This window comes from Cupressus sempervirens, chromosome 4, assembly GCF_028749045.1.
Source record: "Cupressus sempervirens isolate cs-2001-9-10 chromosome 4, ASM2874904v1, whole genome shotgun sequence".
Lineage (NCBI taxonomy): Eukaryota > Viridiplantae > Streptophyta > Pinopsida > Cupressales > Cupressaceae > Cupressus > Cupressus sempervirens.
The window spans coordinates 914,046,024-914,072,747 of NC_143121.1; the positions used below are offsets into that span (position 1 = coordinate 914,046,024).

General features: G+C 35.9%; 1 protein-coding gene across 1 annotated transcript in view; it reads left to right on the plus strand.

Annotated features, from left to right (window-relative positions):
* Positions 1-26,494, plus strand: part of RPS17 (ribosomal protein S17) — a 50,206-nt gene extending 23,712 nt beyond the window's left edge. The window contains exon 2 of the mRNA XM_089827435.1: positions 26,203-26,494. The gene's annotated coding sequence lies outside the window, so the exon portion shown is untranslated. The remainder of the gene's footprint in view (positions 1-26,202) is intronic.
* Positions 26,495-26,724: the final 230 nt, after the last annotated feature.

Consider the following 26,724-nt stretch of genomic DNA (forward strand, 5'->3'; position numbering starts at 1 on the left):
TTGCAATTAGAAAACTATAACAATGCACGCAATAAAATTTTATTTTCCTAATTCAAACATCCAATTTATCCAATATGAAATCTGGCTCCATACAACAGGAGTTATTGGAATTTGAGAAATGAAATTGATCAACAATTATGAGAACCGGGAATGCCAACATACACAAATTTATCACCCCATTTATTGTTACTTCTGCTGCTGCAGACTATTCCACTTGCCGTTGAAGCTTGGGAATGATAAAAGAAGGCCCTCTGATGTCAAAACATGCCTGGCATCATTTTATTGCAGCCCTACACATACAAATGCTGCCTCATACAATCAATTGCAGCCACCAAAGAACCTAACACAGGCTAGTAAGACAAAATGCAGGAATAATAATATTGTCGTCTCTCTAACTATGGCAGCAGCAGCCTTTATTTCCAAACGACCCTGCATGCAATTGCTATCTGCATTCACCAAATCTATCTTTGACTCGCAATACCTCTCTGGAATGAATACTGAAATCCTTAGCCCAATTTGATATCAATTTTAGCACAATCATAACATCTGGATGAGATTTTTGCTGACGCAATTAATTAGCAGAGAACAACCAAATTTAAGTGCAAAGTCTTTGAAGAATTCTCAGTTCTTCCAGCTTCCAATTGCTCAAACCCTAGGCACAACTTAATCACCAAAGTCATCAAATAACAAATGCTGAATAGAATGACTTTATCCTTGTATTCAATGCATTTATAATTCTCAAATGCAAACTGGCTGGAGGCTTCTTGGTCACACTTATCATAACTTAAAACATAACTTAGGCATTTAAAAATATTTGCTTTTGTTGCCAAGTATTTCCCTCCAAATATAAACACCATTTCTCTTTATGCTTAAATAAACTTTGATGTACTTGAGAACACTTTATAATATCAAATTTATATTTAATTTTAATTAAATAAAATTTATATTTCCACTCTACAATGATTGATAATGACTTTGATAGCTCTTTAAGTTCTTCAAAGGACTTGCTCAAAATCTAGGTGCTCACTGCCCGATTCAGATGCCAATAACCATATATTGACTTGCTATTAGTAGTAAGTCGCAAACTGGAAGTTCTGTCAATGTCCCCAGAACTCCATGCCACTACCAATTGTTCAGGTGCCCTGCTTAGAATAGTAACCAGGACTTTCCCATATTAGTAACTTGCCATAATTTATAAATAGTAAGTGCCAATTTGACTCAAACGAAGAGAAACCCTGAACATCGTTGACTTCTAGAGTGGGAAAATAGCCTTTGGCTCAACCAATTGAGACCCTCTATCCACCAGACTTAGCCTATGGGGGCCAATGTTAGGCTGAACTAAACAAACTCTGATGCTCACAGAAAAGGGGACATCACATTTTATAATTGCAGCTTATTGAATAAGCGACAAGTGGCAGTGTTGTAATTGCACTCTGTTGAATAAGCAAGAGGTTGTCGTATTTGTTGTGCTTGAGCTTTGATATTTGTATTCCTTGATTGCACATACCATGGATATTGGCATCCATCATGGTGTTTTTGTAGGATTAAGTTAGTATGAGAGCTTCACATTTAAATCCATATGTTGTATACCAGAGAGCAGCATGGCTGCCTTGAGTTTATGAATAAGCCTCATAGACAAATAATGTATTAATTGATGTATGATTGAGTTTTGGGTCTAGATCAATGAGAAGCGTAGCTTCCTATTCATAAAGGAAATGACACTCTGCTAGATTCTTCATCAAGGAATAAATGTTAACTCCCATCTTTAAATGAGTGAAAACAACTCTCCCTTATAAATGATAGTCTCATCCTCCTGACCAATATCCCCACAGAGAGGGAGGACTGTTGCACATAGAATATACCCAACTAGTGGTGATATCTAAATGTTGAAGCTTCTTGATAATTTAAACAATTAGTTGACGACTCCAAGCTACCAGTTGTTAATGTGACCATGGCATGTTATATAGCAGTTTCAATTTACGAGCTATTCACTCCTTACTTAAGCCTTCTGAGGTCGATTTCTTTACGTCTCATATCATAGGATTGAGACACTTGTCATTATCATAGTTTGTCCTAGGGTTTTTATAAGGCTTAATCCTTGTCTATGTAGCAAGGTCATCTTATTGTTATTGAATCTGTCCTCAGTTTTATTTTAAATTAATCTGTCATCAAATTTGTCCTCCAACTGTCAATGTCACTGGAGATTATAGCATTGATCTGTCCCTAATAAATTGGTGCACTTTCCACTTGGATGCATTCCAAAAATATCATCACCACCCAACATGTCCAAAATTGCCACAATCTGTCTTGCATGTTCATTCCAGCCAAATCGTACATGTGGGGCATCAATATGAAGAATAGATCTTTGGTTGCAATTTGAAATCAGATCAATTATGTTCACTGGTGATCTCTGTGTGAAATCACTTGAAGGAATTGTTGGTTTTTGTCTGCCAATTCCTATCTAGAGGGTGTTTGTCCTTAGTTAAATTGAAATAAAGTTAAGTACCTCATCAAGTTGTTAAAATTGGAAAATAGAATGGTTGATCAATATGCCTACTCCTTGCTTGGTCCCTTCGAAAGACAACACTTCAAATTCTCTTCATGATCCTCAATTGATATTTGAGTGGAACTTTTAAAAATAAAATATAATCACAGCAGACCCTATCTTATAGTTTCACTTTGTTTGAAGCCTTCTTTCTGATAATTCCATTTTATAGTAACACTTAAGTAGCTTCTTTTATGAAATAATGTTCCTCTTGAGTTATTATTATGCTTACATTTTCTTGGTGCAAACCTCCCAAAGCCCACAAGACATGAATGTTGGGCATTTGGGTTCAACTTGGCATCATTTCAAAAAGGGGACATTAAATTGTGCTACTTGTCACCTACAAGGTCTGGTTTGGCAAAACATGTCTCAACAACTTGTAACATAAAATAAAGGAAAAAAATTACAACTATTAGATACATACTTCATAAAAGAATACATATTATACAATCAAAAAAATCAGAAATTGTAAGATATTATTTAAAAAAATTAAATTACTAACTTGAGTTCAAGTTCACTTACCTTCAGTAACTCCAAACGTGAGAACATTCTAAATATTCTTCGAGTCATGTGGTGGTTTGTGATGAACATCTGGATGATCTCAGCCTTTGCATACATCTCCTTGATCCACTCAGTATTGCTCCCAAGCTTTTGTAGCATACGATTGAGTGAGTGAACCACACAAGATGTCCAAAAAAGATGCTGATATCTCTCTTCAACCAACAAACTAGGAGCTCTACAATTCTCTACGTTGTTTGTTATGACTTGGACAATGTTTATAGCACCCACTTGTTCAATGACAAAGATGAGGATATTAGCAATAGATGGCCCATCTTTTGCTTGCCCCTCTTAAACCATTGCTTTCAAAATTATTGCCCCTTTAGGGGACACCGCCAAAACATTGATTGATGGACAATTTCTAGCATATTTCGACACATCTAAAACAATTGTTACTTCTCTCTCAATCCATGAATCCTTTATGGCCTACCCACACCCCTTGGTAACAACCAGCGAGATCTCCAACTAGCCCTCCTTATTCTAGTTGGAGGGCAGGTCTTGCCTCCTTGGTCCGTCAACCCTATAGAATTGTAGGCATAGAATAGTAGGGCCGCCCATAGAATTTTAGGGCAGCTCCAGCAGTGAAGGCTTAGCTTAGGCCTTCAATTGCTTATCAATCAACTTGACCACTTGATCCAACAAGGTGGTTCGTACTCTCTTAATACTGGGGCCCTGATATCATGTAGGAGCTTCATTAGCACTTCTCAACATCTTCTTCCAATATGGAGAGTAATCAACATTAAAAGATAGCCCATTTGAATACAAGCATCTTGCCACATCAACATTGGCAATTTCCCTACTTTGATTTTGAAATGCAATTTCTATTGGCACCTTTCTTTTGTGTGTAATGGGTGCTTCATTTTCACAGTCAAGGGCAGCTGAGGTAGTTTAGAAGGGGTGATCTTTGATCACAACATTTGTGGGGGATTTCATTCCCTTTGCTTTTTTTTTTCACTTCTATTGCTAGTGCCGTCAATGTTACTTTGCCCGCGTTCTTCTCTCTCTTTTGCTTTCTCATGCTCTTGAATATATTTTAATACTGTTGAATTGGGTACATGTGCACTTTTTTCCAGGACATTTCTTGACTCCTCTTGCAAGGTATCCACACAAATGGCCTACCATATGAAAATATGAACTATTCCTTTCTACATCACAACCTTGACATTTTCAACGGAATGCACCACTTCTTGGAAGGGGACTTACAATATCCACATACTTCGATAAAGGAGAATCAGATTGGGGTTCTATTCTTTGTTTGGTATTGCCTGTTAAAGTAACTAAGATCCTTTCTGCAAATGTAGAATCATAGCCATTGTTATTGATGATCTTCAAATGCAGATTTGGATCTCATATAAATATGAGAGGAGGAGACATGTCCCTATAGTTAATTATCATTTAGTTAATAACTATATGTATAACTCACCTTTAAGCATATATAATATTAATATATTAACCATATATGTAATATATTATTATATAATAATATGTAATGCATAATATATATAATATATATTATATATATAAGATATTTATCTTAAAGATAATTTACCATCGATAAGGTATCTCATAATAAAATCAATCCAACAGAGGCTAGAACAAGTCATGTCCTGTAGAGACATGATTCTACTTGGCCAAAGGCCACGTAGGGTCATGTCCCTACTTGATCATCGTCGGTGTATAAGCAAATACAATTAGTTTGCTTCTCAATCGACAATCATGTAGTGGTAAAACAATTACATTGAGGAAATTCATAACACAATAGTCTCTTCTGGTTATAAGAGCCCGATTAGTTAAGTCGTTTATATATATATATATATATATATAATATGAGACATTAAACAATGTTCATATAAATCATGAATACAAATACTCAATGTAATGAGTATATCACTTCAATTGATGCTATACTTCAACACTCCCTCTTAGCAAGGGAGAAGTGAAAAAACATTTTATGAGATATCAGTATCAAGGATATCTATACACAACATATTATCAGACTTTAACACTCTGAAATAGTGACTTGTCAGATAACTACAATCACAATGTTATGAACACTATCATAACATATAATATGATCTCTAATTGTCCGAGACAATATCTAGAGTAATCATAATGTTTTCGTTAACAATGACTTTCGACGTATCTGAAACAAAATTGTCATAATAATAGGCCTATCATTTGCAAGATCATCACCTTACAAAGATTACCTTTTGACTGTTTGTTATCATGGTGTCCGACAAAATCTGGCCCAAAGAACCATGATAATAGGTCTACCATTTCTAAGATCATTTTATAATGGTTATCTTCTGTTTATATATGTCAATGAAAAATCGTCACCTTTCATTACATATCATATGTGAAATAGTAACCACCATGGACCCAGTCATAGGGTGGTACAAAGGGTTTTCACCTCATATTTCTCTCTTGTAGAGGAGAGCGCATTATAAAGAATTTCTCTTAGAACTTCTTCTCATAGAGAAGATATCATCCACAAAGGATTGCATCTCAAAATTTCTCCCTCTAAACGTTGATCCTGGGAAGTCAGGTCCTCTTGTTACTTGCTCAGAAACTCTCTTTACCCAAGGATGCCTGTAGAACTCATCACTTCCTCATAATATATGTTGGAGTAGGCCCATCAACATCATGCAATCACCCACATGTATTTCTAGACTCACTCTGAATATAAATCTTCTAAGCTCCTACATTGCCTATGAAGAAGTGTCATACTCCCTCTTAATGCAGAAGAATCTCATAATCTCAATCATCATACTCCCTCTTAATGTAGAAGAATCTCATAATCTCAATCATCAAAGATGAGAGCCTTATTTTATCCATCTTGATCATCAAGGTCTTTGGAGTTACTATCACTAGGTTGAGTTTGCCCAATATCTGGTAGCATGTGTAAAGTACCAACTTTCTTTTCCAGTAAGAACATCCTCAGACATAAAGGAAAAGATCAAGGCAAATAACCCTTATAGTATGTATAGAATTAAAAATAAGAGAGAGACTACAAATTAGATAAATGCAAAAGATAAGAATACTTATTTGCACGTAAAGATTCAGAAATTGTCTTCTTAGATTATTTGAGAATAGAACATCTCCCTTCTAATGAAGGTTCAAGTGAGAATGTTACATTGACTATTATTCCCCCCCCACAATATAAAATTCCCATCTTATATTGTTTTCTATCAAATATGATAACTTCTTTCTTGAAAATCCAAACATTCATTTAGCTTAATAGTAGAAACGAACACAAACTTGTCCACAATATGCCAATATCTTGATTAAGATGATTGTGCCACTTGAATGACTCTACAACTCATATGTCAAGTATCATTTATCGTAGATGATTCAAATGAATTCACCACTTTCATATGATGCACACAAGGGGTAGGCCCATTAAGAGCACATAGTTGCATGAATTATAGTCCTCTTGACTGTTACAATTTATCGATCATTGAAGATTCTATCACAGCATGGTTTACTCCCTCTGAATCAATATGATCGAGATCATTGAAGGTTGACGAAACTATATCCTCTATCTGCTCCCTCTCTTTCAAGGTTGCAGCTGATGAGATGTCAAATGTTCGGTTCCCTCTTAATCAATCTCCTCCTTTCTGTAATAATATTCTCGGAGGAAAAGATCAAGGCAAATAGTTCTTATAGTAAAAATCACCATTAATTATTATTATTATATTTTGACTATAAGAACATTAGAAATTTAATTTTAAATAATCATCTATATAAATGGTCCACTTTAGCATTACATAGATTAATGCTCCATCCTACAAGCTAATAGATATAGGATTAATTATATTCCACACACACACACACACACTCACACACAAAAGCTACACTATCTGATTCTCCCATATATATTTATTTAATTTCACTTTCTAAAGAGAGCTTTACAACTATGCTCATTGTCTCAATAACATAAGGTATGAACCATAGTCATAATATTAAAATTACATTAAAGTTTCTTAATAAGTGGGTCCCTCATGTACCTGAACTAGCCTCTTTCAAGTGTCTTTCGATAGCATCCGTGTCATTTCATTTAAATTCCACCGATGACATCACTATGCCAATTATAAGAGCATAAGTTGGGGGCAACCATTTCATAGTAATTACAATGGGACAGATCTCTCAGCACCCTCTTGGAGGTACCCACGTGGAGACACCAATGGCCACGTACAGACACCAATGGCCACGTACATCAACTCGCGTACACCTTTTTCATTCACTACTTCCATGTAATCCTTTTATTTGATGTATTTCTCATTTTGTATGCTTCGTTTGTCAAAGTACTTTTGACGTGGCCCACCACAATGCCATGAGTGCAATCCATTTTATGCATATGTAGAGAATGTGACTTTTAGGGGTTCTATTATTCACTCTTTTACTCTACCGAATGATGGTAAGGCCCATTACTTATGTGGCATATCAGATGATTTGAATCTTGTCTTCTTCTTGTTCAATGACTAGCCAAAAGTGGAGGCATACTGAAGGTGGTTTCAAAACAAGTGTCGCCATTGGACATTGACCTGACAAATAACATCTGCAAATTTCTTTAGCTTATTTTCCCTCTGCCCAATTGACTTATATCTTCCATACATACAACTCATCCAATATATATATATATATATTTGTGTGATATATCCTTTCGGTTCATCGAAGGTGATCTTATCATGCTGATGATATTTCATTCTTAGCAGTTCATCGACTCCTTGTTTAGTGGTAATGTTCGATCCGTTGAGGTTGATTTGTATCAACCCATACTTAATTTCTGTCATGACTTTCCACAGTGTCTTTCTCAAGCCTTCCTTGCACTTCATGATGGCAGTTACATGGAACTTTGCCCTTTGTTTCATGCTCACGCTTTCTTCACTCTACTCGTAGAAAATATTTTAGAAAGATTTTTAGTTTGGTTCAATACAAATTTAGGTCAAGGAATGTTGGTAAAGTTCCACCGATCACATAAAGAACCTTCAATATTATCTGTACTCTTCATTGTTGTTCATGCTGCAAATTGGTGTTATCATCACTTGTTTGTAGCATCACAACACAACGTTATTGATTGCAAATTTGAGGATTGCCGCACTGGATGTTACTATTGAGCCTTGCAAAATACAACATTATATGCGGGCTCTTAGAAGATAGAAATATGTATCAACATCACTAGTCATTGGTATATTCATCAATAGTTGCACAAGATGTGAAACTTCCTTCAATACGATCATTGCTCATTTTTCTGAACTGTTGACAGGGCCTTATCTAGGCTTGGAGATCCTTATACATATGTGTTGCGTTTGCTGTTTATATGCATCTGCCACATGTCTCATGTTTAAATGGTTCTTATTCTTTTACGTTTGCAGCCTGTTCTGATACCATGTTAAAGTAACTAAGATCATTTCTGCAAATGTAGAATCATAGCCATTGTAAATGCAGATTTGGATCTCATATAAATATGAGAGGAGGAGACATGTCCCTATAGTTAACCATCATTTAGTTAATAAATAACTATATGTATAACTCACCTTTAAGCATATAGATAATATTAATATATTAACCATATATGTAATATATTATTATATAATAATATATAATGCATAATATATATGATATATATTATATTATATAAGATATTTATCTTAAAGATAATTTACCATCAATGAGGTATCTCATTATAAAATCAATCCGATAGAGGCTACAACAAAGTCATGTCCCGTAGAGACATGACACTACTTGGCTAAAGGCCACGTAGGGTCATGTCCCTACATGATCACCGTTGGTGTATAAGCAAATACAATTAGTTTGCTTTTCAATCGACAATCATGTGGTGGTAAAACAATTACATTCAGGATATTCATAACGTAATAGTCTCTTTTGATTATAAGAGCTTGATTAGTTAAGTCATATATATATATATATATATATATATATATATATATATATATATATATATATATATATATATATATATAATGCGAGACATAAAACAATGTTCATATAAATTATGAATACAAATACTCAATGTAATGAGTATATCACTTCGACTGATGCTATACTTCAACATTGCCTACTAGGAAGAGGTAGATGCCATTGTAGTTTCTTTTCCTATGGCAAGAATTGTATACATATTTAATATAAAACTTGAAAGCAAGAGAATGAATTTTTTTTAAAACAATGGCTAGATCTTATGGACAATGAAAGATAACTGGAAAAAAATAAAAAGCTTAAACAAAAACAAAAAGAAAATGGAACAAGGACTTACCTCTTCCACTCATTGTAAGTGTGCAAAGGTGTAGGAATGAGGCACAAACACTTCAAGATGGCTCACAATTGAATCTTCCAACTCCTCCTTGCACAACCAAACTCTTGCTCAAGCATCTATTTGCTCTTGCTCAAGACAAAGTAACTACTTGCACACCACAAATAAGTTAGAAACCAACATAAGCCTTTCATTTACACATTTTAGGGTTAAGGATGTCAAAAGTTTGTTAAATTTGCAAAAAAAAACCATTTTAAGGCCGTTCGTGGGGCCTAGTTCGCATAATTCTCTTGTGTTTCGATCTTAGATTGATTAGTTCGCCCAGGTACGATGAGATTGGCTTGCAGTTTGAATTGGGGTCTTAAAAAACAAACCTTGTTTGGACTAGATGGTGAACTATACTTAGACTAGGTATCAATTTGTACCTAGGGTGGTCCAACAGAGGGCCGGGGGGATGGGGGGGAGGGGGGGACAAACCAAGGTAATGTAGGAAATAACATTGGTGGAAGGCTAACTTATAAAGAGATAAGTATTCTTTATGGTTGAATAATGTTCATGAATTTTTCATACTATTAATTCATGATATGTCATTGGGATCGTGAATCATGTATCATTCAAGCATTGATATTTCTCTTCAAAATAGTCTTTGGACTATTATTAATCTTTCAAGATAGCCCAAGAAGCATAAGAGATTTCCTTCAAGAAAGGAAGATCTTGATAATTGCTTGCATTTCTTCAAAGGGGAAGAATTAACATTCAAAGGGAGTTTGATAATTCATCAAAGGTTACCTTCATCGAGAAGGTCAAAAGGTTGATATTTGATTCATAGGGAGTCTGACATATATTAAGAAGCAACCTTGGACGAAGAGGTTAGAAGGTTGATATTTGCTTCAAAGAGAGCCATTCATTTTAGAAGGTTGATGTTAGGTTTAGAGGGAGCCACATCACCTTGGTAATGCATTTTTCTATGGGAGAAGTTTGAGGTGAAAGCCCCCATTCCATCTTTTGCGAGTAGGTATGGTATATCCACGCTCTACGAGTAGGCATAGTGGAGATGCATTCTTCTCTGGGAAAAGTCTAAGGTGAAAGCCCTCATTCCACCCTTTGTGAGTAGGTATGGTGGGTCCACCCTCTGCTAGTAGGCATGGTGGGTCCACCCTCTACAAATAGGCATGGTGGATGTCATGGAAGAAATTCCATGATGTGGCACTTTTGTTTATTCACCCTCTGTGAGTAGCCATGGTGAACTTTCTGTGTTCCATTTGGGGATGTAGCCATGATGGATCCACTCTTTGGGAGTAGCCATGGTGGTTGTGTTGACTTGCATTTTCATGGGAGTAGTCATGATGGTTGTCATTGTATAACTCGGATAATCAGAAGGAATCCTCCCTAGCTAAGAGGGAGTGTTGATGTGTAGCTAGGTCGTATCCCTTCTAGGGCATCCTAGTACACCTAATGGCTAATTGGCTTGTCAGCCTTAGCCATGTTGCTAATGAACTTTGTCATATCAATCCTTTTTGGGTCTGCCCTATTTGGGCAATTCATGTAACTTGCAATTATGTAATTGGGCAAGACCCACATGAATGTAAATTGTAATTAATAGATCTAATCCTATTCTTGGCATCAAAACTGCTGACTGGAGGTCTATTAGGAGGCGTTGATTCATACATATGAAAGGCCATTCTTGCATTAATATTAATGAATTCTGTGATGTACAAAATATGTAGTGTGCTTGGGGGTGATGATAAGAGCTTATCATCTATGGTTGGCAAGGCAACAGATCTGATGGTTTGCTTGTGGTCGACAAGCACTACCATAAAGTCAACATAATCAACAATTTGTAGTTGTTTTTCACTAACTACAAACGAACCAGAGCAAACTATCTGCTGGTGCAATGTCATCAAAAGGTTAATTGAAATATGTATTATGTATTAGGCACATATCTACCACCTTTCATCTTGATCCCATAGATTCTACTGATCTTCTTGAGGCGAGGGTTTGAAATTCTTTACAACAGATATACATCTACCATACTTGCTTTCATTGAAACATTCACTTTTGTGCAAGTATTCACATTAGTGACAATAGGAAAGTTTCAATAGATGCATGTATTCTTGATTGCCTCTGTCAATCAAAGCTACATTGAGAGGACAATGGACATACCACAGGATTGAGAGTGGGATATTGAAGGATTTGCAAATCAGGAATATTATTGGTGATGATAGAAATCCTTGAGATGCTTAAGTAAAAAGCTTTCTTTCTCCATCTCAGATGTGAGCATCTACCATGGAAGATCCACCTAGTGGTAAATAAATTCCTTCCTGCTGCAGTTGTAGCTGAAAAATCTACTTTCCTGCATTTTAGCCAACATATACTGTCATAGAGTTCTTCCCCAAGGCATCATGAATCAAATTTTACTATGGTGTAGTATGTGTTGACACTTTGAAGCTAAATTCCATCAAGTTGCTTAGTTAGCATATGAGTTGTGCTTGATATGGTGTTTGTGAAACTGAAAATATCAGATTATATCCAATTCTCTTCTTCCAGTAAAGAGAGGGTGTGGTGCAGAGTGACAGAAGAATATCCCTCAACGGAACCCCGTGGCTCCCCCAAATAAGATTTTGAAGGATCACAGAAAGAACTAATTCCTCCAAAGGAACTCCTTGTCTAACTTTCCATCTTTCAGACCCCACCTCTGCAGTCAAGCTGGAAGTGAACGAAGAGACTTGGAGGGCTGACACTTGGCAATGCTATGCCCAAGTTTCTCATGGTGGAACATCTAAAAGGAAGCCCTCATAGTTCAGAAATTGACTCCGTGAACCTTGATCTGAGAAGATGTGAATGGAATCTGGAATTATGCGAAGGTTTGAAGATATTGATGAAGACATAAACCCTCATATAGCTGCTCTGAACAAATCTTGCTGGGAATCAATTGTCACAAAGTTGCCAATCTGTTCAACCATCCTCCTAATAAAATTTAGAGACATTGGAACCAAAGGGAGTGTGTAGAAACAAATCCAAAGGGGGATCTTGGTTATGGTTTCAATCCTAGGATTGGGAAAGAGCTTCAATGGGCAAATCAAAACAGTAGCCTTGCCAGAGAAGCAAGGTCCATTGAGTCAAAACAAATTTGTGATCTTCCTCTAACTGAAAACTAATGTGAAAGAAACCTCTGGACAGCGAAAAAAGAGAAGTGCATTTAAGCTTTCTCCATGTAGTCTTAATCCATGAAATGAACTGTAGTTGGCAGTTCTTAGAAGAAATCTAAAGATGAGGGATCTACCTTTCAATTCCCTTGCAACTTAATCAATACTGTCCTCTGGAAATATCAAATTTGTTAATCAAGTTGCCATCTTGATGGAAATGTACCCCAAAATTAAAGACTTAGGTCTATATATATCCTCATTCCATGAATGATCTAAGTGAGTTGTTGCTCAATGTTTGTACCCTTCAGTGGCTTAAAACCAACATCAACTGTCACTGCATGCTCCTCTTTGCCAATACATTGCTGAAAATTCCGATACAACTCCAAAGCCTGAGACACCTTCACCTTTATCAACATGGGGGAAAGGTGGGGAATGATTCCAGATTTGGGACAAAAAGGCACTGCAACAATGAAAACGGTTAAATGGCTTATTGTACTCCACAAATCTTCTGAATAAGAGCCCACCTATGTGGCTTACCTTCTTTGGTAAAAGTGTCAACTGTATTTTCAGGCTTAGCACACATTTATCTTCTTTGGATTCGGGACTCAGAAAATGGAGAAAGTTTTATCATAACTTTCTAATATGACATCTTCATGCTTCGATTCATTTTGGATTCCATTTCTTTGCATTCAGCTTCATGAGCTCCATTTGTATCATTGACAAGAACTGCAGAAAACCTGAAACAGATATTCTCCAAACAGCCATTTTCACTTGTTTCCTTTTCATATTCAGTTATATAATGATGGATATTTCGTACCCTAAATATAGATGTGAAAATGATGAATTGCAGTAGTGCCAAATTTAAATTAATAAAAGTCAACTGAGCATGAGGAAATTAGAGCAACTCATACAAGAATGGAAGAAAAAAGGGCTTATAGAGCCTAAATTTTCAGAGAAAACTCTAGGAACAGTGAGGACTAATGGTTTCCTCATTCATCATCTCCAATCCAAATACAATCTTAGGCCTCTTTGTCATTATACAAGAAAGAACATTTAGCGTTTTGCCCAAAGATTAATCACTAACTCTCACACTTACTTCTTTGTTCTATTCGAGCCAACTTGTGGTACTGGTCACTATTGCACACTCTATGACTTAAGACTCAACCCATACATCTCTTGAATGCTTCTTCTAGTTTCCAATATACCTAATTAGTAATTGCAATGGTTATTAATGTTTGTACAAGCTAAAGTAGAAGTTGAAAAGGTGCAATGAAGAGAAAAAATGCAGAATTCTTGTTGTCACTGACTGTTTTTGTGTTATGGGATGAAATTACTGATTTTAGCACCCTAAAGCCTGTTTGGTTGCTGGAATATGATTTAGGAATTGGAGTCTAAAATCCTTGATTTGGGACTCTGGAACTTGAAATCCATATTGCGGTTTCTGGAATTTATTTAGGGACTATTTGGTTCAAACCCAAAAATATTTGATATTTGGAATTTGTTATTCCAAGCCTGTTTGGTTCAATATATGAATATATGGTTCAAAAAATGAGTAAAAGTTACAATGACAGGCGATTCATATCTCCGATTTGTTCAAGGACCTGTTCATGGTGCTTCCTGTTGGAAATATAGGAGTAACTGAGAGGGGAGAGGGGTGAATCAGTTACCACTAAAATAAATCCCAGATCCCTTAGATGTCAACAATAAAATTTAGACTGAGAAAACTGATTGTTGTGGTTATTTGGTAAACACACATAAAATGTTGTAACTCGGTAAATGCAGAGTGTGAATTACTTTTAGCAGATCTTAAAACATTAATAGTAATTAATTTGCAAGCATAAGAGAAATAACATGAACGCATGAGACACCAGGATTTAATGTGGAAACCCAATTTGGGAAAAACCACCAATGTAATTAATTACTGTTTTTCACTCTTCGAAAGTGAGCTCTGTTAGGAGCCAACCCTGTTAAAGGTTACAAAACACATTGTTAGGTGTGACCTTGGTAGAGGATTTAGTCACCCTGCTAGGAGTGGCCTTGCAAGAGGTCTTAAAACAATTCAATGGAATTGCCACCCTGTTAGAGGATTTACAACTGGCTGTTAAACCGACTCTGTTAAGAGATTTTAGATCACTGCTACAATGGTTAGAGAGTAACAATGAAATGACCTGATTGCGATGCAACTGAATTGCTGAATCCATATCTCTTTCTTGCTTAAACTTGATCCTTCCTGATCGAATATTACTTTTCTGCTCCACAAGGATACCTGCTTATCCTTCAAGTTCGCTTCCTCTCTTTTCTTCTCAATTCAATCAACACACTTGCACACACTAGAATTCTCAACTTGACCTTTCATTTATACTTTCTAGATTGTCACATCGGCCCAAATTCAAATTACAATCACCAATATTCATCATCATAGTCAGCTAGAAACAATACATAAAGTAATTAAGCTTCATATGCCAAAACAAGAAAAATCCTTCGAGAGCCGATCCTACTCGGTAGAAACTATCTTTAGAATGATTCTCTGTGTTAACCAACAGAGGCTCAGTTAACACTACGAACTTGCAGAAATCCTTTGGCAACCGAGTGAACTTGGTGAACATTGACTCTGTCCAACTTTCCCTTCATTAACCGAGTGAGCTCGGTTAACACTCTTTTTTGCCTCAATTCCTTCGACACCTGAGTGAGCTTGGTAGACACTGTCATCTGTTCAGAGTAAACTTGTGAACGCTTGGTAGACAAGGAAAACTATCTTCACTGACTAAGTGAGCTTGGTAAGCATTGTCTGTCAATTGATATGACATTTGTGTAACATCAAAGACAACACATAATTAATCAATTGTATCCAACACTTCCAACTCCACACATGTCGAAAATGTCGATGTTCATTGCAAAATAGAATTTCAAGAAAAAGTTAAAAGAAAGACGAAAGAAATTAAATATGTGCAATACTAGTTCTTTTATTTAATCCAAACATACGAGCAGGTGCAACAATAGCCAAAAATTTTCCCCCAATTAAAAAAATTGTAGATGCAATAATCTTTTGAATTTCTTCAAGCGGCAATTGCGTTTTTTTACAAAATGGGGTTCAAAGGGTGCCCAAAGTAGATGCAAAGGGCATCATTTCTTTAAACACCTCACTCTCTCAGTTACAACTCAATTAAATTTCAAAAATATGTGCAAAAATAGGTGCTCCCAAATGGGCATCTGGATGTCAAAACCAATTAAATTGCACTTTAGTTGAAATCCTCATTTTCAAAAAACGGGATTTAAAATGGGGATTAAAACGGGAATTCCACATAACAAGTATTTTGAGGGGAGACAAAATTCTTGTTTTGGGGGTCAAATGGGGATACCGAATCCACATTTTTCCTAATTCCAATTCTCATTTTGCAGACCCAAACAGTGGATTAGGATTTTTTGAGAATTCTGAATTCCAATTCCCACTCAAATCTGCGATCCAAATGGTAATGGTTTTGTGTTTGCCCCAACAATTGCAAAATCCGTACTATTCGAAATCAGCAATTGCATGATCCATAGTTTAAAATACTGGCGAAATAACGCCAAAATTGCAAGTTATCGTGAGTCAGCAGGAAAAAAGATTTAAACGCCGAAAATCTTGGCAACGATATTTCCAATAAATCGTGGCGTGTATATTTTATTAAAATCGCGATTAACCAGAAAAGGCGGCAGTTTAAATCGTCGATCAACACAAAATGACAATTTTTGGTTTAGAATGCAGTGTGCATGTCATCGCATGAAAAGCTGGCTTTAGGTATATGGTCGAGACAGGGTAATGAAGGCGGTTTTGAGACAGGGTAATGAAGGCAAACCGCAACCTCAGTGTTGATGAAGACAGAGCCTCACAAACCATTTCCAAATCCTCCCACGCCGCACTATGTCGTGACATAAGCTTATGATCGATGATGCCTTTGGTTTCGTAGTTGTTTTCAAAATTTCGATATGGGTTAGAACTTTATTAATACGTTTTTATAAAATTTATGAAACATAAATCATATTCTATTAAAATTGATATTTTAAATTTTTTAATAATATAAATTTAAAATGTTACATTTAATTAGTATAAATTGTTAGATTAAAATATAATCATATTATAGAATATTATATTGTAATTTTATTAATTAAACCTTATTAATATATACTAACTATTTAATAATAAATATTTATAAAATTATTATTAACAAATTACATGTTAATATTTTAATATTTATTATTATTTTATTAAAATTTTCAAATTATTATATATTCTACAAATTTGGTGTATGTATGCCTTTTTAAGAATACTTTAAGAAATTTCATATTTTCAAATGTTTGATAAAAGTGCTTTTTGCCGATTCTGAGTTTTTCAAAAAATTTGGGCTAGCTGAGATATTGCCAATACTGAGTCTTTAAACTATGGCATGATCATTCCCAGTTGATGAAATTATGTATTTCAATTGAAAGTATGTGGATGAAATTATGTATTGCAATTGCAAAGTTTTAACAACATGTGCTCCATAATTATTCCCTTCTAGAAATAACAGTTTCACACAGATTCCTGAAACACCCTGGTAGAACATATTGTTATTGAAGGTCATAAGCTGAAAACATTTATGCCATGTTTTATTATAAGGTTATAAAACCTTATATCAAGCTTATCCCATTTAAAATAAATATAGTCTAATAACATTTAGATAATTGCATATTTATAAAGAACAGTTTTGAATAGGTGTGACAAACATGCCTTGAGATGTTTTGCCTTCCCTTCTCTATTTAAGATAGTTCTCTCACATTGAAAGGCATTTAACTTGGAGATGAATATTATCACCATGCATAAGAAATATTATTGGCGTCGTGAAAGTAAAAGAGTGGTTCCCTTGTTTGGTATTCATTACAACTTTTAATAGGCCATGTTGTAAGCATTTTCTAGTATAATGATTGTTATGTGGATTTTTAATCTGAAAGGGTTTTCCCCATGTAAATTTTGTGTAACGTGTTTAAAACTTTTATCTGTGTATCATGTAATTCTAATTTTACTCATTTGTAATGATTACTGACCTAAAATCCTAATTAGCACACCTATTTCATTTCAATTTGTGACCATTTTCATTGTGAAATCTTAGTGCAATTGACTTCTTTTCTGATCCATCTATAGATCATTCAATATATGGTATTTACTATTTTGCAAGTCACTATTTTAAGAAATGTTAGTTCAAAACTATAGCCTTTGTAAGTTACCCGTTTTGAGCTATAGTAGCATGCACTTTGGGCATTTAGGAAAGTCAAAAAACCATTGTTTTCAGAAATACTATGAGCTGAAGCTGAAGAATTCAAGACATCATTTTCAGTAGCAATCATTAGACATGGTCTTCTGTTTTAATAAGACAAGCATTCAGCATTATGACAAAAGCTGAACTTAACCCTGAACAATTTTCACACACACACATGCTCATTATCCAAAAGAGTGTTTTTTATATGACAGACATATTTCCATGTATGTCTGAACTTAGAATGGTATGATAATAGGAGCATTCGACACCAAACCCTAAGGTTTATCAGGTGCTCTAGAAGACGATGAATTGTAAACACTAGACATTATTACCCATTTTACATCTTGTTTTCAACTAGAACTTTACAATTTCTTAGGAGACGTGAGTATAATATGGATTTGCAAAAATATTGTAGTATAGACTGTAGTTATGAACTTAAAGTAGCACTTCATTTGAGATGATGATTGTGGAATCATTAGAGGATAGGGAGGCCATTCCCTTGATGTGGATTTTGAATTCAACTCTTTAGGGGAGAGTCTTTATGATTACCTTAAATCTACCAAATTGATCACTTCTTCCTTCCAACCTGTCACTTTTCTTGGAGGCATTAAGCTCCTCATAGACATTTTAGATTTTATACGAATGGGTATAGGTTGGTGAGACATGCTCTTCCCTGCATCCTACAATGGTTGAGGCTCCTCTATTCTCACTCTAGTGGTTATGGTTCTTTCTCTTCTTGATGTTTGGAACTTCCTCTCATCTTCGTGATGTATATCTCAGCAGTAGGCTTCCATTACAAGCTAATTTCCCACTACTAGTAGTTCCTTTGCCTCGAATGTTGGTGGGGTGGTCTACATGACATCAGCTGCCTCCTAGGATTATCCAACCTAGTTCACTTAGGTTTGGACTCTCCCCATTGATCCTCTTTGTGGTGATCCCAAATCTACTAGATTGATTGCTTCTTCCTTTCAATCTATCAACATTCTTGGAGGTGGTAAGTGTCCTGTAGACACTTCGCAGATGGGTCCAGATCAATGAGGAATGCTCTTCCATGCATACTGATACTGCTAGGCTCCCTTGCTCTTACTCTAGTGGTTGTGGCTCCATCTCTTCTTGGCTTTGAGGACCTTCTCTGATGCAGAGAGAATCAATTGATGATTCAAATCTGCATATATTCTTTATCTCACTGCACTTCCTACACAACCATCCCTTCATAGAGATTCCAATCCCCTCACTATTTTAATGATCAATGAACAAACTTCATGGTTACCTATCGAATCATCTTCAACTCAAAGAGATAAACAAAATACCATCATATGAAAAATGGTTACCAAATAACGAACACCCCGCCCTTGGGTTGCCTCTAGATTGGTAACACCAAAAGATCGATTACTAAATATCGATCATGCTTCAATACCACCTTGGAAACATCGGCCTCTACTTTATGATAGTTCGGTTCCTTCAATGGTTTGTAGGAATCAATAATCAAACCTATATCCCTTGGCTTCTTGTGTGAACCTTCTTGTCAACATGCCGAACAATACTAGTTTTACCACCTTACACGCATAAGAAACCATGCTCGAACATGGAGCTCTCTTTGAAGGCCAATACTTCGTACTCGATTAGGAATGATTCCCCATATTGATGCAGGTGCATCACAGAAGTGGAATCATTTTGAAGACTATGGCGAATACCTGGATTTGTGTGGTTATTTACATTGTAATATGGTTTAGTAAGCCATTTTATGTTTTTATTAATTGAGTCCAAACAGTCTAAGTGTCATAAACATGAAAAATGGAAGGTTAATGTGTTTTAGAGTTTATTCAAATTGGTCATGAAGAACCAATAAGGAAATTATAATGAGTTAGTTATCGATTGTGGGAAGTTGGTTAGTTATTTGGTTGTATTTGGTTTTGAAAAGTTATTTATGCTTGTATTCGGCAAAAACTGAGGAGGTGAGAAAAGTCTCGAGGAAGGAGACGATAGATGTAATAGGAAGGAATATGTGACGAAGAATGGAATAAGAATGTGAGGGAATGAGTTTTCTATTATGAATATTGTATTCTTCTATTGTTCATTTATGTTCCTCTGTTACTAAATCCTTCACTGATTGTGACAGTTACAAATTAGTTTAAGCTATGTTGTGGAACTGCATTTCTTTCGAAATCGATTCCATTTGCTATTTGTGGACCGATTATCAAAATTTTAATGCTCTGTGTACATTGTGATATAAGTTGGTATTAGCAATCGGTATGAAGGTGTCGATTCATTTATAAATTGAGGTGTTGAAATAGTCCTGATTTGGGGAACTTTATAAATAAAAAATCTTATGTGATTATGTTTATGTGTCCCCTTGCTCAATCGAGTATCAACTGAGAAACCGTAGGTTCACTCTCAAAATTCTTTAAGATCGGGATAGACTCTAAAGGCTGCTACACAATTATTCCATTGTTTTCGAACCTTGGAATTGTTATTATAACAGTGATGAAGCCGTGAGGAACCCGAGGTGATATGTGTGTGCAGAGTAGCTCCTGTTTGGTGTAGTCCTAGGCTGTTTGTATCGAACCACAACATAATGGAAAAAGAGATGTGATGACAGTCTGTTGGACCCATGAGCATTGCAATTTCAGTTTGGGTGCTATCAGAAAAGCTCGTGTCTGGCAATGATGTTTAGGGGTGTATCAAGTGGCATTGAAGTTCATTGTTAAAGAACCGAGGATGGCAAAATGGTGGTAGATCCATGAAGGGATGGCGGCAATTTGGAGTAACTGTGAACATTGAAACCACAATAATGATGATTCAGATGATATGGGGAATCATTCCTAATCGTGTACGAAGTATTGGCCTTTGAAGAGAACTCCATGTTCGAGCATGGTTTCTTATGCGTGTAAGGTGGTAAAACTAGTATTGTTCGACATGTTGACAGGAAGGTCCACATAAGAAGTCGAGGGATATAGGTTTGACTATTGATTCCTGCAGACCATTGAAGGAACCGAACTATCATAAAGTAGAGGCTGATGTTTTCAAGGTGTTATTGAAGCATCATCGATATTTAGTAATCGATCTTTTGGTGTTACCAATCTGGAGGCAACCCGAGGGCGGGTTGTTCGTTATTTGGTAACCATTTTTCATATGATGGTATTTTTGTTTATCTGTATGAGTTGAAGATGATTCGGTAGGTAATCATGAAGTTTGTTCATTGATCATTAAAATAGTGAGGGGATTGGAATCTCTATGAAGGGATGGTTGTGTAGGAAGTGCATTGAGATAAAGAATATATGCAGATTTGAATCATCAGTTGATTCTCTCTGCATCACACATCATTTGAATCATCATTATTGTGGTTTCAATGTTCATGGTTACTCCGGACTGCTGCCATCCCTTTATGAATCTACCACCATTTTGCTATCCTCGGTTCTTTAACAGTGAACTCCAATGCCACTCGATACACCCCTATACATCATTGCTAGACAGGAGCTTTTCTGATAGCACCCAAACTGAAATTGCAATGCTCATGGGTCCAACGGACTGTCATCACATCTCTTTTTCCATTATTTTGTGGTTTGATACAAACATACAAACATATAAACAGCCTACGGCTACACCAAACAAGAGCTACTCTGCACACACATATCACCTCAGATTCCTCACGGCTTCATCACTGTTATAATAACAGTTCCAAGATTCGAAAACAATGGAATAATTGTGTAGCGGCCTTTGAAGTCTATCCTGATCTTAAAGAATTTTGAGAGTGAACCTACGGTTTCTCAGTTGATACTCGGTTGAGCAAGGGGACACATAAACATAATCATATAAGATTTTTTATTTATAAAGTTCCCCAAATCGGGACTATTTCAACACCTCGATTCATAAATGAACCGACACCTTCATACCGATTGCTAATACCAACTTATATCACAATGTACACAGAGCATTAAAAACTTGATAATCGGTCTTCACAAATAGCAAATGGAATCGATTTCGAAAGAAATGCAGTTCCACAACATAGTTCAAACTAATTTGTAACTGTCATAATCAGTGAAGGATTTAGTAACAGAGGAACATAAATGAACAATAGAAGAATACGATATTCATAACAGAAAACTCATTCCCTCACATTCTTATTCCATTCTTCGTCACATATTCCTTCTTGTTACATCTACCGTCTCCTTCCTCGAGACTTTTCTCACCTCCTTGGTTTTTGCCGAATACAAGCATAAATAACTTTTCAAAACCAAATACAACCAAATAACTAACCAACTTCCCACAACCGATAACTAACTCATTCTAATTTCCTTATCGGTTCTTCATGACCGATTTGAATAAACTCTAAACACATTAACCTTCCATTTTTCATGTTTATGACACTTAGAGTATTTGGACTCCATTAATAAAAACATAAAATGGCTTACTGAACCATATTACAATGTAAATAACCACACAAATTCAGGTATTCGCCATAGTCTTTCAAAATGATTCCACTTTTGTGATGCACCTGCATCATACTCCCAGGGACACAAAAATTCTAGTCCCATTGAATTGCCATAATCTTCTTCCAAATCTTCCAGTTCGGATGTGTCGTTTGGTGGATGCCTGCAAAATTAAAGATAGCTGCGAACATCGCTTCTGATGAAAAACTTGAGCCCAAAATCAAGTCCTTCAAATATAAGCCCAACTCATAGGCATCAACAGTAATAAGCTCCGGCACACCTGCACAAAATAAGACAAAGAAGTCTCCTCCAGTCATTTGAATACTGGATTGATCCTCCAAAGGAATCAAAACTTCATCACTATATCCAGCAAAGGAAAAATTTCCTTCATAGTGAACTATCTCCTTGTTATCCTGTATGCTCACCAACACTAATTCTTTTTCATGAGAGATCACATCATCTGCCCCATCATCACAAGCTACATCCCTATCCTCAAGATTTTCCGGGATCAAATCACCATTGCCCAAATCAACAATCTTCTCAGCATCTTTGTCTTCAACAAGAACCTTCTCAACCCAAGGCTCATCCCCAACCTTCTGCTCCTTACCAGCATCGGTTTTCTCCTCTTGTCCTTCCAATGGACAACTCTTCACCTTTATTTCTGCTTCTTCATATGCTATCTGGGCTTCTATCAAATCAAGTAGGGCTTGATCTCCTTTCTCCTTCATTTCTAACTTCATCTCAAATGCTGTTAAGTCATCTTCAAGTTTCTTTGTTCTTGCTTCTAATCCTCTTTTGCTTTCTTCCTTCCTCTTTTTCTCTGCTTCTTTCTGTTTCTTCTTCTCTTGTGCTTCCTCATATGAAATCCATGCATCTAATTTCAACAACAATTTTGAAATCTCTTCTTTATCTTCCATATTGGAACTTGTTGCTATTCCAGCACTTCTAAATGCTTGCAAAGTACTCAAATCCAATTGGCCAAGTTGAATTAGATCTCCCCCAACAATCATTCACAAATGGGTGCACAGCACCAAGTAAAAATCTGGAACTTATCTGCACAAACTCATCAAAGAAAATCTGAAATTTTATCTGCAAAACTTGTTAACAGCATATTCAAGAAAACATAATCTATCCTGGTGTGATTTCCACTATCACATGCTCAGAATCTTCTGAGCTCTGATACCAATCTAATGCAGAGAGAATCAACTGATGATTCAAATCTGCATATATTCTTTATCTCACTGCACTTCTGCACAACCATCCCTTCATAGAGATTCCAATCCCCTCACTATTTTAATGATCAATGAACAAACTTCATGATTACCTACCAAATCATCTTCAACTCAAACAGATAAACAAAATACCATCATATGAGAAATGGTTACCAAATAATGAACACCCCGCCCTCGGGTTGCCTCCAGATTGGTAACACCAAAAGATTGATTACTAAATATCGATCATGCTTCAATAACGCCTTGAAAACATCGGCCTCTACTTTGACAGTTCGGTTCCTTCAATGGTCTGCAGGAATCAATAGTCAAACCTATATCCCTCGGCTTCTTGTGTGGACCTTCCTGTCAACATGCCGAACAATACTAGTTTTACCACCTTACAAGCATAAGAAACCATGCTTGAACATGGAGTTCTCTTCGAAGGCCAATACTTTGTACTCGATTAGGAATGATTCCCCATATCATCTGAATCATCATTATTGTGGTTTCAATGTTCACGGTTACTCCAGAGTGCCGCCATCCCTTCATGGATCTACCACCATTTTGCCATCCTCGGTTATTTAACAGCGAACTTCAATGCCACTCGATACACCCCTAAACATCATTGCCAGACACGAGCTTTTCTGATAGCACCCAAACTGAAATTGCAATGCTCATGGGTCCAATGGACTGTCATCACGTCTCTTTTTCTATTATGCTGTGGTTCGATACAAACAGCCTACGGCTACACCAAACAGGAGCTACTCTGCACACACATATCACCTCAGGTTCCTCACGGCTTCATCACTGTTATAATAACAGTTCCAAGGTTCGAAAACAATGGAATAATTGTGTAGCAGCCTTTGAAGTCTATCCCGATCTTAAAGAATTTTGAGAGTGAACCTACGGTTTCTCAGTTGATACTCGGTTGAGCAAGGGGACACATAAACATAATCACATAAGATTTTTTATTTATAAAGTTCCCCAAATCGGGGCTATTTCAACACCTCGATTCATAAATGAACCGACACCTTCGTACCGATTGCTAATACCAACTTATATCACAATGTACACAGAGCATTAAAAACTCGATAATCGGTCGTCACAAATAGCAAATGGAATCGATTTCGAAAGAAATGCAGTTCCACAACATAGCTTAAACTAATTTGTAACTGTCATAATCAGTGAAGGATTAACAGAGGAACATAAATGAATAATAGAAGAATACGATATTCATAACAGAAAACTCATTCCCTCACATTCTTATTCCATTCTTCGTCACATATTCCTTCCTGTTACATCTACCGTCTCCTTCCTCGAGACTTTTCTCACCTCCTCAGTTTTTGCCAAATAGAAGCATAAATAGCTTTTCAAAACCGAATACAACCAAATAACTAACCAACTTCCCACAACTGATAACTAATTCATTCTAATTTCCTTATCGGTTCTTCATGACCGATTTGAATAAACTCTAAACACATTAACCTTCCATTTTTCATGTTTATGACACTAAGACAATTTGGACTCAATTAATAAAAACATAAAATGGCATAAATAACTTTTCAAAACCGAATACAACCAAATAACTAACCAACTTCCCACAACCGATAACTAACTCATTCTAACTTCCTTATCAGTTCTTCATGACCGATTTGAATAAACTCTAAACACATTAACCTTCCATTTTTCATGTTTATGACACTTAGACTATTTGGACTCAATTAATAAAAACATAAAATGGCTTACTGAACCATATTACAATGTAAATAACCACACAAATCCAGGTATTCGCCATAGTCTTCAAAATGATTCCACTTTTGTGATGCATCTGCATCATTCTCTCACCTTCCTTTCATGGTGTCTCAGTGATAGGCTTGTGTTACCAGCTTTTTACGCACTATCAGCACTTTTTATACATCCAGTGTTGGGGAGTTCAATGTGAACTACCTCCTAGGATTGTCTAGCCTAGCCCTCTAGCTCTGGACTTACTTGATGAGCATTCTCATACTCTGCAGTAGTGCTCCCACTCTCTAGCTCTGGACTTAAACTTGGTGGGCATTCTTAGACTCTGCAACAGGAGATCCTATGCAACAGGAGATCGTTTCTGTTTGGATTTAACAATCAGGTCACCATTGTTAACCCAATCCTTTTACAATCCTGCTGTTTGTAGTGATGATATAACAATTTCCTAAAGGGTTTTTAATGCTCTGCGATAAAGAACTTGTTAAGATAGCTTTCTAAAAATACTAAATATAAAAATTGTTCAAAGGATCGTTGCAAAGATAAGAATTGAAAGAAGCTGAATTGTTAAGTTTGTAAGGGAAAATGTTGACAAGTGCCCCATTACGAAAAGAGATGGATGCTTTGATGGAGTGGATAAGCTGATGACACATGTTTGAAAATAATGATTAATGTGCTTCTGTAGTAGGATATGTTATGCCCAAAAGAGCCAGCCTATAGTTAAGAAGCTGTTAACCAGAGTTGAAAATTGTGAATGACAACCTTAATGAAATATCAAGGGAGAACAGCCATGTGAAAGAATCCTCTCTTTAAAGATAGCTAACTTGCTACTAGTTTTTTTCTACATAAAAATCTTGTGGATTAGAATATTGCAGACTTGAATAGGTTAATTTTTGAATTTGTATAAATAAAGAATGGTCACCATCCATTTTTGTTGTTATTCTGTTTCATTAAGTTGCTAACCACACGCTAGAAAAGTTTCCAGTTGTTTTCATTTGGTATCTTAATTGGGCTTTGTGTGTTTGCAGGAACACCTTGTACTCTACACGAAACTTGTGGTGTATCTAGAGATTCTTACAGGTGAGGACAAGGAATTATCTTGCAACACTATATCGTTTAGATAATCTGACCATTCAAAAACATTTTGTAGAAAGCAGATTGTAGCTTTTGCTTCAGAAGAAGCATGTTGATCAGAATGACCATTTCTTTTGGAGGCCTTACAAAATCTCTTTATCTTCTGAAGAAACCACATGACAATTCAATGTGCCTGTTGTAAGATAATACTTTTAGTTTTAAATGCTATTCATAGATTTTAATTTTTATCTTTTGTTGGAAAATGGTGTTTGTTCAAAGATTCTGCTTCCTGTCATGAATTCTAGTCTGTCTTCTCAAAATTTGTCTGCACAGCTCCACTACCATAGCATTTATGTTTTGTAATTTCTGTGTTCAATGAAAATCTTAAAGAAATTACGTTTATTTGAAAATAAAAATAAATGTATTGTATCAATAGGAACTGCCCCTTGTGTGGATAATAAAAACTACAGGAAATG